The sequence below is a fragment of the Protopterus annectens genome, chromosome 2.part0 (assembly GCF_019279795.1).
Source record: "Protopterus annectens isolate FY-2018-M chromosome 2.part0, PAN1.0, whole genome shotgun sequence".
Lineage (NCBI taxonomy): Eukaryota > Metazoa > Chordata > Ceratodontiformes > Protopteridae > Protopterus > Protopterus annectens.
In genome coordinates, this window is record NC_056728.1 from 205,134,537 (window position 1) to 205,157,450 (window position 22,914).

Genomic DNA, 22,914 nt, shown 5'->3' on the forward strand with positions numbered 1-22,914 from the left:
CACCTGCAGCAGTTGGAAAGACCCCAAAAGTTCCTAACCAAAAGAATAAAGGGGCTCAAACATATGTCATACGCTGCCCGACTGAAGAAACTCCAGCTCTATTCAGTTGCATACCGTCTGCTCAGAGGTGAACTGTGCCTGATATACAAGGCTATGTCCAACCCGGAATTAATGGACATGCTCCACCTCAAAAAATCCAAATCCACCAGAGCCACGAGAGCAAGAGACTTAAACCTCAACACGGATATAAATAGGATGTGCTGGAGAGACAGATTCATCACCGAGAGACTCCCTACACTATGGAACAGAATCCCAGTCCATGTGAGGCAGAGCCCCTCACTGTCTCTGTTCAAGAGAAATCTTGACGAGTGGATGGGAGATTGTAGGTTTACCCCGGGAATCATCTCTGTGTCACTGCTGGACAGAGGCACAGCAAACTAATGGGTATAGTATTCTCATCCTAAGGGGTGGTGAAAGCCACACACACTCTGGCTAGGCTTATAAATGCCCTAGGGCAGATAGCCTAGTATGAACCTATGAACCTATATATGTATATGTGTGTGTGTGTGTGTGTATATATATATATATATATATATATATATATGTATATATATATATGTATATATATATATATATATATATATATATATATATATATATATGCATATGTGTGTGTATATATGTATATATATATGTGTGTATATATGTATTTATATATGTATATATGTATGTTTATTTATACATGTATATATATTTGTATGTGTATAACTATATATATATATAATATATGTATATATGTGTGTATATAGATATATATATATATATATATATTTATATATGTGTATTTATATATGTATATGTTTATATATGTTTAAGTGTATGTTTATATGTACATGTATGTGTATATATGTATATATGTGTGTGTGTATAACTATATATAATATATGTGTGTGTGTGTATATATATATATATATATATATATATATATACACATACACACACACACACACTCACAGAGAGAGAGAGAGACGTATGTATGAAATAAAAATTAAAAGAAGAAACGCAAACTTACTAAACAAAAAGTTCCTAAACTAAAGGGATGACCTGCATGGACTCGAATCTTTTTTTGAGTGCTTTCGTCCTTTAATAGTAGTATGTTACTGTGTAAAAAGAAAACTAATATGTAGTATTTATAATGGTAAATAACAGTTGAACAAAAAGATCTATACAATAACTAGTAGAAAGTAAAATGTAAGAGTAGAGTGTGGGGTTAATTGTACGAAATTAATGGACACCTAATATTTTAAATTTTGTTAATGCCAGGGTAGCTTCTGCATTTAAAGGATGCTGGCACTTTAGTTCCCGAATATCTAGCTACGAGTCAACATCTCCAACAAGTAAATCAATTTGTGCCTGTACAGGAAAATAAAAGCTTTTAAAACCCAGACAAGATGTACTGTTTTTCCCTAAGACATTGCTTCAGTCTTTGTGTGATCGCCACGTTGTGTCCCTTGATGTGGTCAATGAATTTCCTGTTTTTTTTCTGTGTGAAAGGAGCCGGAGGTTTTACCATTTGTTGCATACACAACATTGGAACTCTGACGATCAAAGTACTTGTAAAAAAAAAAAAAAAAAAAAAACCCTTGGAAGTTGCAATGGTTAACCACGTAATTTTTAAATTAATTTATAAGCCACACAATCCCCGCACTTAAACATGCCTTAAGGCTCAAAAATATTCAAAAAGAGAGTAATTTCTTTCATAGTTATTTTTTATTGGCATTGTTTTTTGTAGGTGAAGTTAAGTTTACTGCCTAAGATTGGGAGAGTTGCTTATTGCTTGTTATGATATCCTCTTTCTTGCAAATAATATGACATATGTAATGCATATCTAAACTGATGGGCAACGGGAGCCTGCGCAGGTTTTGTAAAACATAATTGGAAACAGTCGCTCAGCTTGTTGATTGTTGTGACTTACTAATGGCAGAAGGACTGTATACTGAAAGGCAAAATAATGTGGCAAGACTTTTCCACTGGGGATTGCGCAAACATTATGGTATTGATGTGGCTGAAAAACACTTGAAACGTGACGCAAAGCATTATAGAAAATGTGACACAAAGCATTATAGAAAATGAAGTGTGCATCACATGGGATTACCCATTACCAACAGTACAAAAGGCAGGTGAGAGAAAACCAGATGTAGTGGGCCATGAAAATAAGACAAAACTAACATTGTTCATTGAAATCACTACACCCATTTTCTACAGTGTCTTGCGTATGGAGAGAGAGAGAGTCATAAAATATTAGGATTTGCATGCAGAAATGACAGCTATGTAGAAGAAAGATACCCGGACAGTTTCACTAGTAATAGGAGCAACAGGTCTTTTAAAAAATAATCTGTACTTGTATTTAGAGATATGTTGCCAGTACATATGTACCTCATTAGAAATTGCCGAAGTAGTCATTACTGGGCACATTGTGTGCTGCGAAGAGCACTTCTGGCTGACATTAAAGATTAAAACAGTACTAATTTCATGAACTTTAATCGTACTTTGACTTAGGAATGGGGTTCGTTAGCATCATGGCTTTAGAAACCCAAAAGATTGGAAAAAGTGATGAGAGAGAAGCTATAAGGTTAAGAACCAGAATATTTCAAATTGCTAAGATTCTTTCTCTGGTAAGTTAGCAAAAGGTGGCAGCTGTTGCAAGCGAGACTGCCTTAGTGTTTGAGATGACAGCTGTAGATGTCTGGCCTATGCTATGCCTCCATAAAGTTCTTTCCCTCTGCAATGCCTGTCAGTATACCACCCAATCTTTTTTTCATCATACTGGGGAACAGTTTCTAAAGTTTATTGTTCAAGGCCACCAAGGACGACTCCTGTACCTGCTTGGTACCTAAAATTTATCCTGCAGAAACTAACCTTACCACTTTTGAGCCCACAACCTACACAGATTAAAAATCTCCCCACTTGGAAGACTGCTAACACTCACTTTCTACTAGGAGAGTCTCTGAAGCTATAAAACATTGACTGGTACCTTTTCTCATTGTTAATTTAGACAAGGTTTCTCTACATATTGGCGTTTACTAAAACATCCATTTGAAACACTTCTTCCCCTTCCCTCAAAACAAAGGAGAGAACACCGCACGCTGGATTTGCAAAGACAGCTCAGGTTCTACTTGGATAAGACAGAAATGCACAAAAGAATCTATTTAGCTGTTTGTGGCTGTTAAAAAAACAAGGAAGGGAGCCCAACTAACAAACTTTTAAATAGGTTTTCAGTTGCATTGCCTTCTGCTACAAAAGCAGACTGGATCAGGACCTAGTCCACTATATATATACAGATGTGTGTGTGTGTGTGTGTGTATATATATATATATATATATATATATATATATATATATATATATATATATATATATATGAAGACGCCAAAAAATCCGTGCACGTATCCCCAAGGTGCTCGAGACAACCAAATACAACTTCCAAAAAAGTCCAGCACTCAAAACATGAAGAAAATAAACAGCCGTTTTGGAAAAAAGGCTTTATTAAGCCAGAACAGTCTGCTTTTATATATAGTCGGCATATATATATGCGTGTGTGTGTGTGTGTATCTATAATATATTGTATAATATGGATCTGTTATAACACTAAAAACTCAACACTTAAACTTGTAAGGTCGAACCCATGTCACTAAGCTCATAACACTGAAAACGTTCTCCACAAGAAATATATCCTAAAATTTTGTTTTTGCAGGGGGCAAAGCCCTATGCACCCCCCCGGATATATGAGGCTTTTCCCCCAAACTCCCTTTACTTGTAATATAATGACTCCATGCTCACATAACCGTGGAGAAAAAAACACCACACCCAGTGAATCAGTCCTTAAGAAATATTGATATCTATAGATCTGAGAGTACAACATGTTGCTGACCGTTGCAGTTCACACATAATGTGCTAGACTCAGTTCCCTAATAACGCCCAAGATAAGAAATTACACCATTTCATATATTCTTCTCAACTCTTTATAGTTCTGCACTTTCACTGTTATGAGTTGTCAGTGAAATGGGTTCTACCTTATAGGTTTGAGTGTTATGTAGATGTAAGTTTCGTGAAATGTAGAAAAGTGAAAAGAAAGAATTGCAAATGGCAGAACAAAGAGTAAATCGCAAAGCACTGATCCATTAGTGTGAAACTGGATTTAATCTATGTTTAAGGGAGAGACATGTAGTTAAAGCAACAAGGAAGTAAAGCAGTACAGTTGGGTCAGTACAGTTTATTAGGTGATGCATTCAGCTGTAATCTTTGTCAGTCTCATCATTTATACAGTTTCAGAGAATACTCCTGCCTCTAGTGGAAAAAGTAGAATTTAGCTTTCATCCTTTAAAGGTTGCTGTTTTTCAGAACTAGGTTTAGAAATGTTGCCTGAATTACTTTTTTCAAACAAGCTATTCCTGCTGTAAGCACTGTTACTCGTTCAACTGTACTATGGTATTTGATGAGAGAAGATTAGGTCATTATTACTACATTTGATATCAGTCTAGCTGTGCTGAAATTTAGCCAAGAATTAGTGAGAATTAACTGGTAATATAAACAGCAGTAAGACAGCAGCTGATGTAGAGCTTAATATAATCAAATCAGTAAGTCTGCAGTAAACTGTTCTATCTGCGGCAGCACTTAGAGGCAACATGCGTTTCTATTTCTCGTATTTAAACAGCATTTAAAAGCAATGCATATGTTTTTGTGCTTTACATACATTGTTATTTATTATCTATGCTTTATATATACTATAAACATATGAAAAGATAAATATAGAAATATCTTGTAAAGAAAATTAACACATTGTGATACAGAATATTTATTGTGATACAGCTAAATGTGACCTTTCATTCCATTCTGCTTGACTTTTAGCTTCCTGATGTTAAGTTTATCCTAGTAATATACTGATTTTGTACTTTGAGAGCTGCTTGTCATAAGTGGTTTACATCTGCCTTTTTAGAGGAATTAATTTCAGTGAATTTGATAATTTATATTGTAAGTATCCTTTTTGATCGAAGAATTTTATGCAAGCACTAAATGCTGATAACCTGTTTTGGCTGATGTTCTTTTAGCCAGCCAATGTATTATTATTGCATTTAGTGGTGGCTAGAAAACTGTAAAGAAATACTGACATATTAAAAGGTTGCCTCATCTTATTCAGGGGAAGATTTAATCTGTTATCTACTTTTGAGATTCAATACTGTAAGAGTGAGTCACAAAGCATTGAAATACTTTGTCCCACTGAAAAAGCCCCATATCGGTAAACCACAACTACAAAACTGAGATCAGGTGTGGTGTTGGTCACGGTACAGTTAAGGAGAAGATTTCTGGTAAAGTAATGTGTAGGTTAGGGGCAGTGTTAGGCTTAGCACACATAATTAAGATGGGCAGGAGTCTATTGCACCCCTGGGCCAACTTACTCGTGTGGTAACTATAACCCTACACATTACTAAAACTCTTTCCCTAACAGTACCACTATACAAGACAAAAGGACACGGATGACAGATAACAAAACATGCACAACACTGACTCTATCCTTGTACTCTCAACTGGTATAGTACCATTCTTACACACACACACACACACACACATATATATATGTATATATGTATATGTATGTGTATATATATATATATATATATATATATATATATATATATATATATATATATATATATATATATATAATGTTAATATGGATGGCCGTGGAGATGCAGCAATTAGTGTTGTCATCTCACAGCAAGAGGTTCTCCAGTTCGATTCTTGGCTGGGGTGCCTTCTGTGTGGAGTCTGCATGTCCTCGTGGCACTCAAGTTTCCTGTCTGTGATCCAGTTTCCTCTCACATTCCAAAGATATACAGTAGGTGGACTGGGGACTTTAAATTGGCCATAATTGGGAGTGTGTGAGTGAGTGAGTGGTGTGAATGAACTACTGCAGCAAGGCTAGCCACCCAGCATTGTAAACCTTGGCTCGAGATTTTGTCACTGTGGATGTGACACCCTGACCCCATGTGCAAATGGGAAAAGGGGATGAGGATGAATATATATGTATATGAAATAAATATATATATATATATATATATATATATATATATATATATATGTATATAGAGAGAGAGATATAGATATATATATATATATATATATATATATGTATAAACAAACACTCATACATATGTGTTGTGTGTATATATAATGTGTATGTTTGTGTGTGTATACAACGCACACACACACACACATCCATGGTCTCTTTTTCCCCATTTTTTTGCACATGGGGTCATTTGTGTTACATCAGTAGTGAATCATGTAAAGTCAGTGTGTATACCACTGGGTGGATAGCCCTGATGCGGTTGATCTTGTACACCATATGCATGGTGATGCATACCTCACACCTGTGGTCACTTTAGGATCTAATCCACCTTCTGCATGTCTTTGGAATGTGGGAGGAAACTGGAACACCTGGAGAAGACCCATGCAAACACAAGGACTACATTCAGACTCCAGAAAGAAAGCACACACACGTGTATGTGTGTGTGTGTGTGTGTATATATATATCTATATATATATATATATATATATATATATAGATATATATATAGATATATAGATATATATATAGATATATAGATATATAGATATAGATATAGATATAGATAGATATAGATACATACATACACATACATACACATACATACACATACATACACATACATACACATACATACACACATACAAACAACTTTAAAGTAGAAAATATTAGCACAGTTATAGCATCAAGCTTCTTGAAAGCCAAGTAGGTCATAGGCTTGACAGCTGAACCCATGAATTCTACACTTTCCAGTGCATGAAGAACTGGAGTGAGTGAGTGTGTTTTTGTTTAAAGTAAATTTTGTTTAAAGTAAATTTTTTACAGAAAAGCACAAGTATTCTGCAATATGTGGAGCATCTCATCTTTGGAAGCACCGAGTATACTTCAGAGGATCATTACTTGTATCATCTGCAGTAAGGATTCTGCTTAACGGGAAGGATTGTAGTGGGTATTTATCACTTTGTAGGGCAAGCATAATTTGAGGGAGGGTTGATTTTTGTACAACTCATTGGCATTGTGTGAATGTTTTCAACTCTATAGAGAATACAGTAGAACATTGATGTATTGGATTTTCAGACTGGTCACTATGCATAAGCTACTACCAGGGGATTAGAGAACATGGATTATCTCCTTCTGATTAGTTTGAGAGAGGTTGGTTATCAGGGAATGGGTGTTGTAAATTCTAATCAGTGTAGTGACCCTCCAGTATTGGTGGTGTAGGACTTTTACCAAAATGTATGTCAGTCAGTTAGATGCTTGGCAGTAACTTCAGTCATGTATCACTGGCAGGTTGAAGAAGTGTCTATGCACAAAGCACTTGCTGACCGGGCTTAAAGGGAGTGTGGCAATGTGCCCAGTTTCTGATGAGATATACTTAAAGATATAGAGGTGCAGCTTATTTATATGGAGGGCCCTGAAGTCTCAGATCATTTTTAAGGTTTGGGAATGGGTGTGAGTATATATATCAGCAAAAACAGTAAGGTGTTCAGATGGATGGTAATTGAATAGTATGTTTTATGTCCTTAGGAAGGCCTTGATCTGTATTAGGCTGGGAATATACTGTTTTGCCCATGAAGGTTCTGTAAAGCATAAGGCAGTTTCCTGAGCATTCTCTCTCCTGGACAGCTTTTGCAATTTTGAAACATTAGCATATGCCTCAGGCATAAGGGATCCATATGTTCTTATTACGCTTACAACTAAGCAGGTCATCAAGAAGCTCTGCTTCATCACCCAGTACTGTGTATTCCAGAAATGGGGAGTACCTTTGAGTTTGGGTAAATGTTACACTGGCTGTCTTTGATCTGGTGGTAAAGAGGGCGTTTGGTTTACCAGTGGTCTGTTTAGGTGAAGGATTTTAGAGTGCTGGGCTGTTCATAGCTTAGATGATTAGACAGAGATCAGAATGTGTGTGACAGTAAGTAAAGAAGCAAGACTTTTAGTCCATCCAAGTAACAGGACTGAGACTTGAAGTACATCTGAGAGTATTGGTTTCTTGAGTTGGTTTAGGTGCTTGGTGAGGTACTTGGTAGAGGGAGGCATTGTATTTAGTGATGAGCTTACTAAATGAGAAGCGAAGTTGGTCTGTTAACTTTGTAGTTGAGATGCATAGAAGGTTGAGTTGTGTAATGTAGGAGGATTTTCCAAGCACTACAAGGAGGTTTTCAAAGTCTGTTATCAACAAAGGTTAACTCTATGATATTTAAAAAGAGTATTACAAATTAAACTAAATTTAACAGAGAAGTGTATTGTATTTCTTGGCATTTAAGGTAAGCCCACGATTAAAACAATGTCTGCATTTATTCCAGTCTTTTGTGGAGAGTTTGAGTGTCAAAACAGGTTTTGATTCTTGTCCCAGTTTGTAGTCCTCAAGTAACTAGTTAATTAGTCCATTGATAGAAGTTTTTGTGCAATGTATTCATGTCATTCATTCACTAACAACAACATTATGCTGTTTGGGCTTGAGTGAATTTTTTTTTTTTTTTTTAGCTATAATCCCTCCTACTTTCTGCAGTCAGTTCACTGAATAGCACAAATTTTCACCTGCCACATGTAAAGTACTTGATTGCCTTTAGTAAAGTGTCTTGGATAGCTTTTTCAACAGAGCCTTAGGGCATGCCCCATTTACAAGGGATTAATGAATTCTGTCCATTCAGGTATTCTTTTTCCAATTCCCACTTTGCTATTTGAGGTTGTGTCATTGTTCTCCCAGGTGGAAGACTGGAAAGTGACTTTCTCTTTCATCATCATACTTCCTAAAGACCATTTTCTTTGTATCACACACTTTAATCCCTATCCCCCGACACTCATCTAGCTCTCTTGCACATTAGCTGTGCTCTAACTTCTTGAGACATGCTTCCCTGTTTAATCCAGCAGCCATTGCTTCAGTTTGGTTTGTGTTTGCTCTTGTCTCAGACAACTTGCTTTACCTCCTATACTGTGGCAGATTCTTTGCATTGTTGTCACGGGAATGGTCAGTTTGTGGCAGTCTGAAGTTCGAGCACCTTTAGTCTGTTAGGGAGAAATGGAACTGTTAAAATGTATTTATTTCTAGGAAGAGCCTCAGCTAAGTTTGCCATTTTATTTTATTGCTTAGTGGTTATACTTTTGCAGTATTTGCTGTATTGATAATCTATTTGTTTTACTTTTTAGGGTTGGCGGTGTGAGAATTGTCATCGTCCTTCAGTAGAAAGCCCTGAACAACCATTTCCCGAGTACCCTGATCTAGTTACAGTAAGTATACACACAACCTTGGCACGTTCTAGTATTGTAGCATGAGAAAAATACTGGCTAGATTGAACAACAGAAAGGGCTGTAAGTAGAGGGTTTCTTAGGTGACAGGATAGTAAGCAGTGGGGCACTCTTTATTATGCCTTTCTTTTGCTGATACAGAGCTATGAAAGCAGGCTGATGCAGAGTCGCATGCTGCTGTTATGTAACAACAGATTCACACTGATTAGTTTCTGGTATAGGTTATTGGTGAGCTGACCTGTGTCCAGGTGTTTTCTGATTTTGAGAAATAGAAAGTTTACAGAATCATAAGTGTAATTTTTCGTAAATCTGAGAAAATTCTTGGAATTGCTGATGTAGTTCAAGAATTGCTCTAGGTTTTCTGGACTACAGTTCCGTGTACTAAAAATGTCTTCTTTAAGTCTTAGCAGCCCATATGGGAGTAAAAGGGAGGAGTTGTAAATAGTCTTCCTCCATTTGCTTATTGTTGTTTGCTAGGCTATGGTTCCCATGGGTTGTTTTAAGTAATGTCCTTAAAACTGAAAGTAATTGTTGCAGCGAATAAGTTTTAGGAGTCTGCCAGTGGTCTCTGTCTCTCCTGGTAATGCTTCCCATTCCTTGTTGTAGGCTTGTTTGACTGCTGTGATGCATTAGTCCTGGGACAGTACAGTATAAAGTGTGTCAATGTTGATGTTGAGTAATAAGGAGTTCTCATTCAGGGAGATGTCATTGGTCTTTTGGAGGAAATTGCTGGAGTCCAGGATGAATGACTTACTGCTGTCTGCAAGCAGTTTGATTTGCACTTCTAGATATCTGGAGATAGGTTAGGTTATGGATTCCCCAGTAGCCACCACAAGTCTGTAAGATGGTACTTCTGTATTCTTGTGAGGTTTAGGAATCCTGAAGAAATTTCAGAGTTTTAGATGTGTTACTTTTAGGAAATCGTGAAGGTTGTTGCTTATCAGGCCTTCTTCACTCAGGTTGGTGACCTCCAGAACAATTGTCTTGTAGACTGTCATAATTTTGCATATATCTGTCTTTTTGTATAAGTTTGGATTATTCAGCATGCTTAATGATTTTGTTACTGTACCTGGAGACGTCAGTGATGAAAATACCTTTTCCTCTTTCATTATTCTCCTAGATTTTTCCTTGCTGAGATCCATTAGCATCTTAGACTTAATTATTGGTAAGGTTGTTAAACTTCTTCTGCGGGTTTGCTGTGGATTTTTCAAACATCTGCTTAGCATTTGTCTTCAAATGTGCTGATGATGGGGTATGGTTGGGGTGCAGAAGTTGTGTCTTTTCCATTTGCATATTTTGACTGTGGATACAGTTGTGTTGCCGTCCTGTTTTTTTGTGGTGGAAAAAGATCTTGTAGTTGAGTTTCCTAATAAAAAGTTTGAGGTCTATGATTATACTTTACTATGCCACTCCTTTGGTGAGGCATGATGGTGAGACCTCTCAGGTATTGTTTGGCTTCCTATTTCCTCCTCCCTGGTATGCTGGTTGTCTCCTTTTTGGGGTGGGGGGGCTTTAGGTGTTTGAGGTCCCTTTTTTCTTGCCAGATTGTATTCCTTTAATAGTTGTCTTGTGGCAATATGTCCCAATTGTAGTTTGCAGCAGTCCTGGGAGTGGTGTGCATGAGACATCTGTTGTGGGGTGTGTCTCCGGGGTTGTGTGTGTAATGGGATGGATGCCAGTCTGTTGAATTGATTCTTCTGTTTTCCTGTGTCCATGAGGCTTGTGCTGTGTTGTCTTCTGTTTGTTGTGATTCCAGCTCTGATGTCATCTGGGAATTGGAAAAATCCTGGTTGTTGTCGTGAACTTGTCTTAGGTTTTATGTTGGAAGTATTTTTATGTGGTTGAGAGTTCCTTCTCTGATGCGGTCAGCTTATTTGGTCTTTTTTAGAAGGTATATCTGAGGTGTCTTGGGTGTATGCTTTTTCTTGCTCATCTGTATGCTGTTCATCTAAAGGTCCCTTGTGATTTTCCAAAGACTTCTCCTTTTTTAATTTCTTTAAGAAGTTGACATTTTTGTATATTTCCTTAAGTTTAAATAATCATTTTCTTCCAAGTTGTTCTGTTTGGGTTTTGTTTTGTTGTGCCTTGTGTTTTTGAAAGAATTTTTATAAGTTTGAGTCCTGTTTCTTTCAGGTTTGTGTTACTTTCTGTTATTAGGCCACTTTTCATGTTTTTCAAGGTAGGCTTTTTTTGTAATTTGTAAGCCCCAGGGTATTGGTCTTTTGTTGAGGCTCTTCCCATTCTTTGTAGTTTCCTCATTTTCTTATGGGTTCTTTCCAGTGTTTCATAGCCATTGTCATTGCCTGTGTTGATGTTCATCGTGCATACAGCTGCGGTCATAACAGATGGGTTTTCCTGCCGTTAGGCAGGTCCTCGGTTGGCCGAATTCCAAAGTCGAAGTCCGGCGTCGGTTGTCGTCACTTCTTCCCTGATGTCAGTGCGACAGGGGTATAAAAAAACCAGCCAACGCCATTTTCTTCAGTCTTTCGTGCCGCACGGTGCCCGAAGCAGAAGCAGTTCGCAAGTGCCGGTCGGCCAGCTCCTGGGATTACGAATATCTGCAACCGAAGTCTTCTTGAAAGCTAAGTACCCCGTTGGGGAAACTTTTCTTGCATCAGACCGATGTCAGACAAAGTTAATAATTGTATTTCATGTGGGAAGCAAATACCGCATAAGGATTTTCATTCCCTCTGCATTCCTTGCTTAGGCCCAGACCACGACGTCTCGGCCTGTCGTTTTTGTGCTACATTCAACAATTGCACCATTAAGTGTCGGGTGGAGTTCGCCCAGCACTTTTTTGGCAAAAAACTTCACTACATAATGTCATTGGATACTCCGACTCCAGTTTTGACTAAAAGACGCAAAGATAAGGACCGACACATGAGGTCCGCGGCCTCTACCGACACCAAGCCAAAGTCGACTACGGGTGGTCCGGTTCTCAGCGAGGCGCCTATGTAGCCCCTGACTACCGACGACACTTCATTGGCGGTGTCTTCTGTACCCGAGGTCGCAGGCTGTTCGGCCCACACCCCGACTACAGATACCGAAGCCACTCTTGGCGGTGAAACTCAGAGTTTAGACAGGTCTGCCTCCTCTCAAGGTGTCTTCAGGCCTTCCTCTTCTTTTTCCATCAAGGCTTTCACGAAGTCCAAGACAGCCATGCATTCTAAAAAACAAACCCCACAGGGCCCTTCTCAAGGCCCCATGCCTAAAAAGCAGATGCTCAAAATGGCTGAGGACTTGATTACACTTATCAGGGGTTCTCAACCCCATCCCGGAAAAAAAGGCCCAGAGTGGAGGAAGAATCCCCCTCCTCTGACCAGGCTTCCATTATTTCAGAACATTCTGATGACCAGGAACATTCATACTCCCATTTTAAAGATTCTGATGCAGAGGAGTCCATTCCTTCTGTCCCCCCCCCCCGAGGATTACTCTTTTGGGGAAACCTTGCATACCTTGAGGGAACACTTCCATTGGGAAGGCCAAGAGTACTCAGACTCCAAGTAAAAGGTTTGGGGATTTTCTCTTGCTCCCTCAGCACAGGCCTCTTGGCTATTCCTCCTGTCTTAGATATCCTTGATGATGTGTATTCGGAGTCCTGCCTCAACCCACACTCTTTACCTCCAGCCCCAGTCAAGCCTGACAGCTATTACCGGGTTCCTGACTCACACCAATTCCTATACAAAAGCCATGCGGCTGACCCAGAAACTATCTCACAGGGCCCCAAGGGAATTAAGGCCTCCACTGCTAAAAATCCATTACCTTCAGAGAGGGATTCCAGAGCTTTAGAAAGGTGGGGGGGAAAAGGTATAGACCTTGGCCACCTTATCCATGAGGGCATTAAACTGCCAGTTCCATATGTTAAAGTACCAACAGTTTCTGTTATCAAAGTTGAGAAGCAAAATGTCACAGCCTGAACAACCAGATTTGAAGGAGTTGCAGGATTTGATGCATAGTGCAGAACAAGTAGGTAACCGTACCTTGCAATGTGGTTTTGATGCTTTAGAGGCCTCATGTAGAGCTGCTGTTACAGGATCAGTCATACGTAGACATGCTTGGCTCAGAGTAAACCTTACCAGATCATGTCAAAGCTAAATTACTGGATGCACCTCTGCAAAAAGATGTATTGTTTGGTGTTAAAGCTGGGGAGGTATTAAAGAAAATGGAGAAAAAGGCAAAATCAATGCAAACAATGAAAGATTTCCTACAGGTACAACCTCCACGTTTCAGTAGAAATTGGCCTTGAAAAAATTGGTCCTTTCCAGCCACGGACAGAACCCAAAGATGTAGATACAGGTGCCCGAGGGGTAGAGGGCAATCTCAAGGATCGTTTAGAGGCAGACAGTGGCAAGCACCTACCCAAAGAGGTGGTGAGGATAGTTTACAGCCATTTCAGAAAGCAGAACCAATGACTTTCCCCTTTGCGTGCCAAGCAAGGCTCAAATGGCAGCACCTTTAGGCGGAAAACTGGCATTATTTTCAAAAAATTGGCATATTGTCACAAAAGACAAATGGATCCTGGACATTATAGACAGAGGCTACAGATTCCACTTTCACACCCTTCTAAAAATGAGAGGCATGCCAATCCTGCCACACAATCAAAGGGCAGAGGCACAAAAACAAATTTCAGATCTCATGGACATGAAAGCTATTCAAGAGGTATCTACACAAGAACAGGGTCAAGGTTTTTATTCCAGACTATTTCTGGTACCAAGGAAGGGCAAAGATTGGAGACCTATTTTGGTCCTATCCATCCTAAACACATTTTTACTCGTGCCAAAATTCAAGATGCTCACATTACAGCAGCTTCTTCCCATGCTGGGCAAGGAGTCTTGGCTGGTAACATTGGACCTCAAGGAGGCATACCTGCATGTCCCAATCAGACAAGATTGCAGAAGATACCTCAGATTTCTTGCAGGTTCAACACATTATCAATTCTCTGCATTGCCCTTTGGCTTACCTACTTCGCCTAGAGTGTTCACGAAATGCCTGGCATCAGCAATTGCCTACTGCAGACTGCAAGGGATACAAATATACCCATATTTGGACGACTGCCTGATCCAAGCGGACAGCAAGCACATACTTCTGAAACATCTGGCTTTTGTAATAAGGTTGTTGAATTCCCTGGGATACACAGTCAACAAAAAGAAATCAAGGCTAATACCCTCTCAAACAATAATTTTCCTGGGTGCCAGCTTGGATACAAACACCCAGATGGCCTACCTCACAACAGAGAAACAAGGGCAACTAACTCAATACTTCAGAAAACTGGCAACTTTCACCAGGCTGACTGCAAGGAAAATCCTGCAGGCTCTGGGATTCATGGCATCTTGCATCCTACTAATCCCATGTGCAAAGCTGCATATGAGGAAACTTCAATGGTACCTGAAAAACCTATGGTCTCAGCACAGCCACAGCTTAGAAACAATAATACCACTAATTCCATATCTTCAAAAGGAATTTCTGTGGTGTGCTCAAGCATGCCAGAGAAACACAGGTCTCCCATTCTGCAAGCCTCAAGCAAGTCAAATCATCACAACAGATGCCTCGGATTACGCCTGGGGGGCGCACATGACAGATCGGTGCATTCAGGGCAGATGGTCCCAAAAGAAAAAGCACCTACACATCAATCAAAAGGAAATGCTAGCAGTGATAAATGCTATTATAGCTTTCAAAGACCTGCTGCATCCAGGCCAGCTATTGATAAGGACAGACAACACCACAGTAATGTGGTACATAAACAGGGAGGAACCCATTCATACCCCCTATGCAGGCTAGCCACGTCTCTTTGGAACATGGCTCTAGAATTGCAAATCGAGCTTCAAGCGCAGTTCCTGCCAGGCAAGGAAAACATGCTGGCAGACAACCTAAGCAGAAATACGACAGATCCACACGAATGGAAGTTGCATCCTCAAGTTTTTTCAAAGATAATTCAAGCATGGGGGAGGCCAGGCATAGATCTTTGCCTCCCACAGAAATGACCAATTGGCAAAATTCTGCTCAAGGACATTTCATCCACAGGCCTGGAAAGTGGACGCACTCTTTCAGTTGGACAACATTGACAGTTTATGCCTCTCCACCTCTTCCTCTGCTGCCCAAAGTTCTATTAAAAACCAGAGCAGACAGACCAAAGATGATTCTCATTGCTCCAGACTGGCCAAGGCAACACTGGTACCCACTCCTGAGGAGCCTGACTCATTCCCCACCATCTATCCTACCTCTTATGCCTCTTCTACTGACTCAGCACAACTTCAAAACTCTTCACAGTCAGCTGAAAACACTCAATCTAGCCGCATGGAAGATTCCTTAAAATCACAACAGACCCTACTCTCCAAGGAGGTACAGGATGTCATTTTGGAGGCCAGAAGACCTTCTACTAGAAAAGCCTACTCCGCCAAATGGAAACAGTTTTGTGCTTGGAATGAGAATAAGGGCCAGAACCCTGGAATACTGAATTTACCTCAAATATTACAGTACCTAGCTGAGATGCTAAGCAGTGGACTTTCATTCTCTTCCATCAAAATCCATGCCTCAGCCACTTCTGCAGAATACAACACTGATCCTCCTTTATTCTCTCACCCCCTCTTAAGACAGTCCTCAGAGGGGCTAAGAATATAAAACCCCCAAGGAAACAACCAGTGCCTGCTTGGGATCTCAATTTCATTCTAGAGAAACTGACTTTGCCTCCTTTTGAGCCAGCCGCTTCAACAGAACTACAATATTTGTCCTGGAAAACAGCCTTCCTGCTGGCTATCACCTCAGCTCGCAGGGTTTCGGAACTACAAGCCCTCATGGCTGTGCAGCCTTTCATCATTTTCCATCAGGACAGTTTCCTTACGAACCAATCCTTCCTTTATGCCTAAGGTATTATCCAGGGTAGCCTTGAATCAGGCTATCCACTTACCTACCTTTTACCCCAATACTCAAAACAAAGGGGAGAGACTACTACATTCCTTGGACATTCACAGGCAACTACGTTATTATTTGGACAGAACAAAGCCTTTCAGAAAATCAGAGCAACTCTCTGTGTCCTATGCCACAGGGGCTCAAGGGAAGCCTATTTCCAAACAATCTCAAAATGGATAGCCCACTGCATACGCTTTTGTTACTCTCTTCATGGTAAAACTGTACCTGCAGGCATCAGGTCTCACTCCACAAGGGCCACAGCTACCTCTGCAGCTTTCCTCCGGGGGGTTCCTACCAAAGATATTTTGTAAGCTGCCACTTGGAGTTCTGTGCATACTTTCTCCAAGCACTATCACCTGCCTTTATACTCCAAATCTAGAGCAGGTTTTGCCACTGCAGTTTTGCAGGGCATCCTGGCTCCTCCTAGTTCCACCTAGTGCCTACCACCCCTATTTTAGCTTTGGTATTCTACCCATCTGTTATGACTGCAGCTGTATGCACGATGAACATAGTACAGTTTTGTACCTACCATAAATGTAGATGTTGGAGTGCTACTACAGCTGCAGTCCAGGTTTCCTTCCCTCCTTCCCCTCTGGGACAGGCCTAATAACACCTCCTCGTACAACCTGTTTGGGGTATTCTTTTATGGTGTATTTGCTTGCAACTACTGTTTTTTGATTATACTGCATTGCATTATTACATAAATTTATGTATTGCCTTCCTTCTGGGGGCACATGACATCTGGGGCAAGAAAAACTGAAGAAAATGGTGTCGGCTGGTTCTTTTATACCCCTGTCGCACTGACGTCAAGTAAGAAGCGACAACAACCGACGCCGGACGTAGACTTTGGAATTCAGCCGACCGAGGACCCGCCTGATGGCAGGAAAACCCATCTGTTATGACTGCAGCTGTATTAGCACTCGAACATCTACATTTATGGTAGGTACAAAACTGTGCTTTTTTCCTGTTCATATCTACGGTGATGGTAGGTGCAGGTAGCAGATATTTAAACCAAGAAGCATTGCTTTGTCCCATGGCCGTGACGGTCTTTTCTCCAGATCCTCTATGCTGGGTGAGGGCATGGATCCTGAATTCAAATGGGAGTCTGGGTTGCACTATCAAAAGTTGTCTAAGGTGCGCCTCCCATTTGTGTGCCTGGTAAGCCCATAGTCACCTTCATTGTTGCTGGAGGGTGAGTAACCAAGAAGGGAAAGACTTGTTCAGCCTCTATGGTAGGGATTCTGGCCTGCTGCAGTCTGTAAAACCTTAAAATCCCAAGTATGGTTATCAACTTCTAAGTTCTTTTTGAAGAATAAATCTCAGGATAAGTAAATCTCTGGTATAATTCATTTAAATAAAATCCTTCTTGTAGTGAAATCATTCTCATTACAGGCAGATGGGCACTGCTTTGTTAATATGTTTATAGGTAGGTACTAGGCTATTGGCTCGAGGGCCAAAGCAAGCCTAGCCAACAGTGTATTGGCTTTCACCACCTATGTAGTGTTAAATTCCTGCTCCTCTATCGAGCAGAGCCCCAGACATAATCCCAGGGGTGAATTCCCTATCACCCATCCACTTATCAAGGTTTTTCTTAATGATGACTTCTGCTTGATGTGGATGGGGATTTTGTTCCAGAGCATGGGAAGTCTCTGGAGCAAGAATCTATCCCTTCAGCATGTCCTGTTTATTGTTGTGGTGAGGTTTAGGTCCCTAGAGTGTATAGCTCAGGGAGATTGGGATTTCTTTAAGTGGAGCATGTCCATCGATTCCAGGTTTGACATAGCTTTGTATGTCAGACAGAGGTCTCCTCGGAGTAAGCAGTATGTGACCGAGTAGAGTTGGAATTTCTTGAGCCGGTCAACATAGGTAACTGTTTGAGGCCAGCAGTCCTCTTGGTGAGGTTTTTTTTGGGGCCTCTCCAGTAGTTGTAGGTGTCTTGTGAGGTACCTCCCAAATGGGGCATTGTATTAGATAAAGGGTCTAATAAGTGATGAGTAGAGGGGAACGATGACTTTTAATTCTAGATGTGAACCCTTTTGTGATTAATTGGGCCATGTAGAAAGATTTTCTGACCATTGTGGCAATGTGGTTATCAAAGGAAAGGTTACTATCCACTTGGGTCCCTGGGTCTCTTATCACACTTTCTGTGTTAAGTGAATTCCCTCCTGTTTGGTAATTCACGGGTACAGTGTTTTTACCAAAGGGGATAACAATGCACTTTTTGGCATTTAGCTTGAGGCCATGATTCTGACACCAGGTGTCTATCTCAGTGAGGACATTTTGCAGGATGTCTGTGTCGGCTGGGGAATTGATAATGGCACCCAGTTTGCAGTCATCTGGAACTTGGTTAGCCATAGACCCTCAGTGTTCGCTTGCACTTCAGAGAAGTATATATTGAACAGGAGGGGTCCCAAGACTGAATCTTGGGGCACCCCACTTGTTGCTGGTTTGGAGTCAGATCTGGAGTCTGCAACTCTTACCGTGTGGGTTCTGTCCGTGAGCCTGTTGGCTGCCCATCTCATGATGGTAAGGGTTTATGTCGAGGTTGATTGAGTTTATCTATGATTCCTGATTGGGGGTAGTGTAAAGGCTTTAGTGAGGTCCAGGTAGGCTGTGTGCACCACCTTGCCCTCATCTATGGCCTTAGTAACCGTTTCAAAGAAGTCTACCAGATTTAGGAGACATGATCTACCTTTCACAAATCTGAATTGGGTAGTGTCCAGAGTTTGTAGGTTACCAATGTCTTTGAGTTCCATGATGATAGGCCCCATGGCCTTGCAGACCAGGCTTGTCAAGCTAAAAGGTCAATAGTTCCCGGGGTCTGTGGTGGTTCCTCCTTTGTGGAGTGGGATAAACGTTGCTGTGTGCCATTCCATGGGTACATAGCCTGTGGTGAGGCTGGGATTGAACATAGATTTTAGGTGGGGGGCTAGTTTGTTTTCGAGTTCATGTAAGATGCAACCTGGGATGTTGTCAGGTCCCATAGATGCTGTGTTTTTGGCTTTAGAGTGTGCCATTTTTACCTGCGTTTTTGTGATTGACTGGGTTCTACAACCATCTGGTATAGTTATAGGCCCTTTGGGGGGTAAGGGGGGAGTAAAATTTGCACTGAACCTATTTGCCAAGATGTTGGCAGTATCAGTTGGCTCTGCATATTTTGTGCCATTCTGTTGTAGCTCAGTGCAGATCTGGGTGTTGCCATGGAGTTTTTTGACATAGCTACAGAAAGCCTTGTGGTTGTCTTTGGAATCCGTGGCAATTTTTATTTCAAAATTTGCTTTGGAGGATTTTTTGAGAGATCTTAGTTTCTTACTGAGGCCTGTCAGTGAGTTCCTTCATACCTGTTTTTACTCTCTTTTGCAACAGTTTCTTCCTTCTGTTGTAGAGTTTAATGGCAGTGGACCACCAGATTGGCTTCCTATTTTTGGAGCATTTTGGTTTTGTTGGGGATAGCACTATCCATGCACTCATGCAGGTGCTTGTAGAGTGCATTTGTGTAGGATCCAGCAGTCGTGACTGTATTGACTGTGTTATCCATCTGCAAGAGTGTCACAAAGTTAGTCACCTCAGTTTTGAGTAGCGTGAAGTTCGCTTTGGAGAAATTTTTTACAATGGTTTTCTTGTGTGGGGCTGGAGTAGGGATGTGGATATCTAGGGTGATTAGTTTATGGTCTGATCTAACAAGCAAGGAGTTGGTCACTGGTGTTGAGCACCGGTCACCCATGCTGGTAATGATCAAGTCCAGAATATCGTTGCCCCTGGTGTGGGTGTTGACAAGTTGATCCAGGGCGTTAAAGTTTATAAATTCCAGGCATAGTTGAGCAAGGGGATTAGTACAAGAGTAGTTTTCCCAGTTACTGTTAGAGTAGTTGAAATTGTCCATTATTATGGTATTTGGTTGGGCCCTCATTGTTTCCAATGTCCCCAGGAACGAAGAGTGAGGGTCCTGGATCCTGGTGGGGATCTATAACAAGCTACAGTTTGCAATGCATTTTTGCCCAGGGTTAGTTGCACTTGGATGATTTCAAAGGCATCGTGTTTTGCAACTAGTCTGGAGGTGTGGATATCCTTGATGAATATGGACACACCTCCACCCTTCATGTTTTGTGGCCGGAACGTGTGGTATGAATTATAGCCTGGTAGTGCTGGGGTGCTCTCAGGAGCCTTGAACCAGGTGTCAGTCACTGCACAGATATCGATGTTCTCCATTTTGAGGGGTGTCTCGAGTGTCTGCATTTTGAAGTTTAGACTCCTAACATTGAGCAGCATTGCCCTCAGTTTTTTGTTACCTGTAGTTCTTATGGTGGTAGGTTTGTTTTTTGAGCCTTGCCTAAAAAAGGCACTATAGGGGTGGCAAGAGCCTTGGCCAAATATCCAGAATTCCAGAGGTGACAGGTGCAGGCCATCTCTGGCAAAGTATCATGGCCTGTCAAGCATGTCATGCTAGACAGACAGATAATGGATCCCCTTTGAATGACACCAGAAGTTTAGCCAATTGCTGAAGTTGATCATCTTATCCTTGTACTGTGGTATCATTTTTGGTGAAGGCTGGATGCTACTCAGGGCTGGGGTCATATCTGCCTGGGCTACAATATTGGAGAGCTCTTACATGTCTCTCTTCATGTAGTCCAGGGAGGTACATCTCAGGTCATTTACACTAACCTAGATAATGACAGAGTCATATTTGTATTGTAGTGACCCGAGTGCATGCATTATGCGGCAGATTCTGGCACCCAACAAGCAGCTGACAGTGACCTTCTCTTTGTCCAGCCTGGTGAGTGGGACATCGGTGTGCCTGACTGTAGAGTCAGCTATCACTAGTGTGTTGGCTGTGTTGTTTTGCCTTATGGCTCTGGTTGTATGGCACACCGAATTTGTGGGCTATGTGTTGTTTGGGGTGTTTTGGTGGGAGGAGGTTGCTTGTGTGTCTGCTTTGGAGGTCTCTGTTGCCTAGGCAGATTTAGATTTTTAATCGGAGCCTCCGTATATGTCTTGGTGTTACCATGTGTGGGTTTTGGAGCAGTAGTGAGTGGAGTGTTACGAGCTGTTAACCTTCTCCTCTGGACTGACTGTTCCAGTCTTGTTTGGAGAGAGTTTTGTCTCTAAATTGGCTGTATAAGTGCATGTCTCGCAAGTGTTAATGTGTTTATATATATATATATATATATATATATATATATATATATATATATATAATGTGTGTGTGTGTGTGTGTGTGTGTGTGTGTGTGTGTGCATGTGTATATGCATATATATATGTGTGTGTATATGCATATATATATATATATATATATATATATATATATAAATGTGTGTGTGTGTGTATATATACATATATATATATATATATATATATATATATATATATATATATATATATATACAAACAAAAACTTCAGCAGCAAAAATAAAAAAAATCAAAAACCACAAAGATAAACGAAACTGATATATGAGCACGCTTTCGTTCTTTATTGTGTAAGAACTTCTTCAGAAAATGAGTCCACAATATTAGGAAAGAAATATAAACAGTAAGAGAAGGGCAGTAAAATTCTTAACCACCAGTAGCAATTGTTCAGCCCTGTTACATAATGTCAGTGTAGCATTCACCTAGAATGGTAATAAGATTCATGAATAAACATGCAAGGTAGCCAGGAAATGTAAGAGAAGTGGAGAAGTCAGTAATTCCACTTAGGCACATTTTAATGTTATTTAAACCTGGAGTGTAATCAGCTCCCAGTAGGAGCTGCCATTTGAGCTCCCTCACTTCAAGTAAAGTAGCATAGTCTCCAAAAAATAAGTCCACTTGTTCTAACACAAAGAACAGAAATTTGTCAAAAATAGCACATAAAACAGAATGTCTAGCAAAAGCATTCCTGGTGTCTTGTCCTCTGATCGCACCATAGTGTTCCTTAATGCGATCTGAAAGTTTCCTGCTAGTTTTACCAATGTAGAATGAATTGCAGGAACTGCAGACTGCTGCATAGACTAAGTTAGTGGATGTACAGTCAAAATGATGTGAGAAAGAAACGTAGTTATTGTGGGCAAAAACATGGTAGTTTCCTTTCAAAATGTATTTGCAGCAGACACACTTCCCACAGTCAATGCTGGATCTGTTTTGTCTTTTACTGCATTCAGCAAAAAGGCATAGTCAAGGTTTTCAACAGAATTTCTAATAGTTCCTGTCCTTTTGTAGGAAAATAGAGGTGCCTGACCCAAAACACTTGAGAGATCATCAGAGCTAGTGACAATGTTCCAGTTTTGTGAAATGACTGCCCGTATGCCCCACATGTCCCTAGAGATTGGTATAGGGAAACTTAATGCTCTGTCTTGCCCCTCTGTAGCATTGTTCTGTCTCTGGTTAAATCCAAACCTAATAATAGGTTTGAATTTAGTGCATCTGTCTCTGTAAACTTCAGAGGCAACAGAATGAATGAGACTTGCAGGGTAGTGTTTCTGCAGGAAAAGTTGGCTCAACAGTTGCATTTCATGTAAAAAAAAAAAAAAAAAAAAAAAGTGTCTCATTACTGACTAGTCTGGAAAGTCAGATGAACTGGCCCCTTAAAACATTTTTCTTCATGTAATAAGGGTGCTGGTTGTTTCTTTATACACTAACATTCCTCATAAGGAGGACCTAGAA

General features: G+C 40.4%; 1 protein-coding gene across 1 annotated transcript in view; it reads left to right on the forward strand.

Moving 5' to 3' along the window:
• The window catches only part of FN1 (fibronectin 1), a gene marked incomplete in the record, with an annotated part of 4,425,379 nt that overhangs the window by 3,525,516 nt on the left and 876,949 nt on the right, over nucleotides 1-22,914 (forward strand).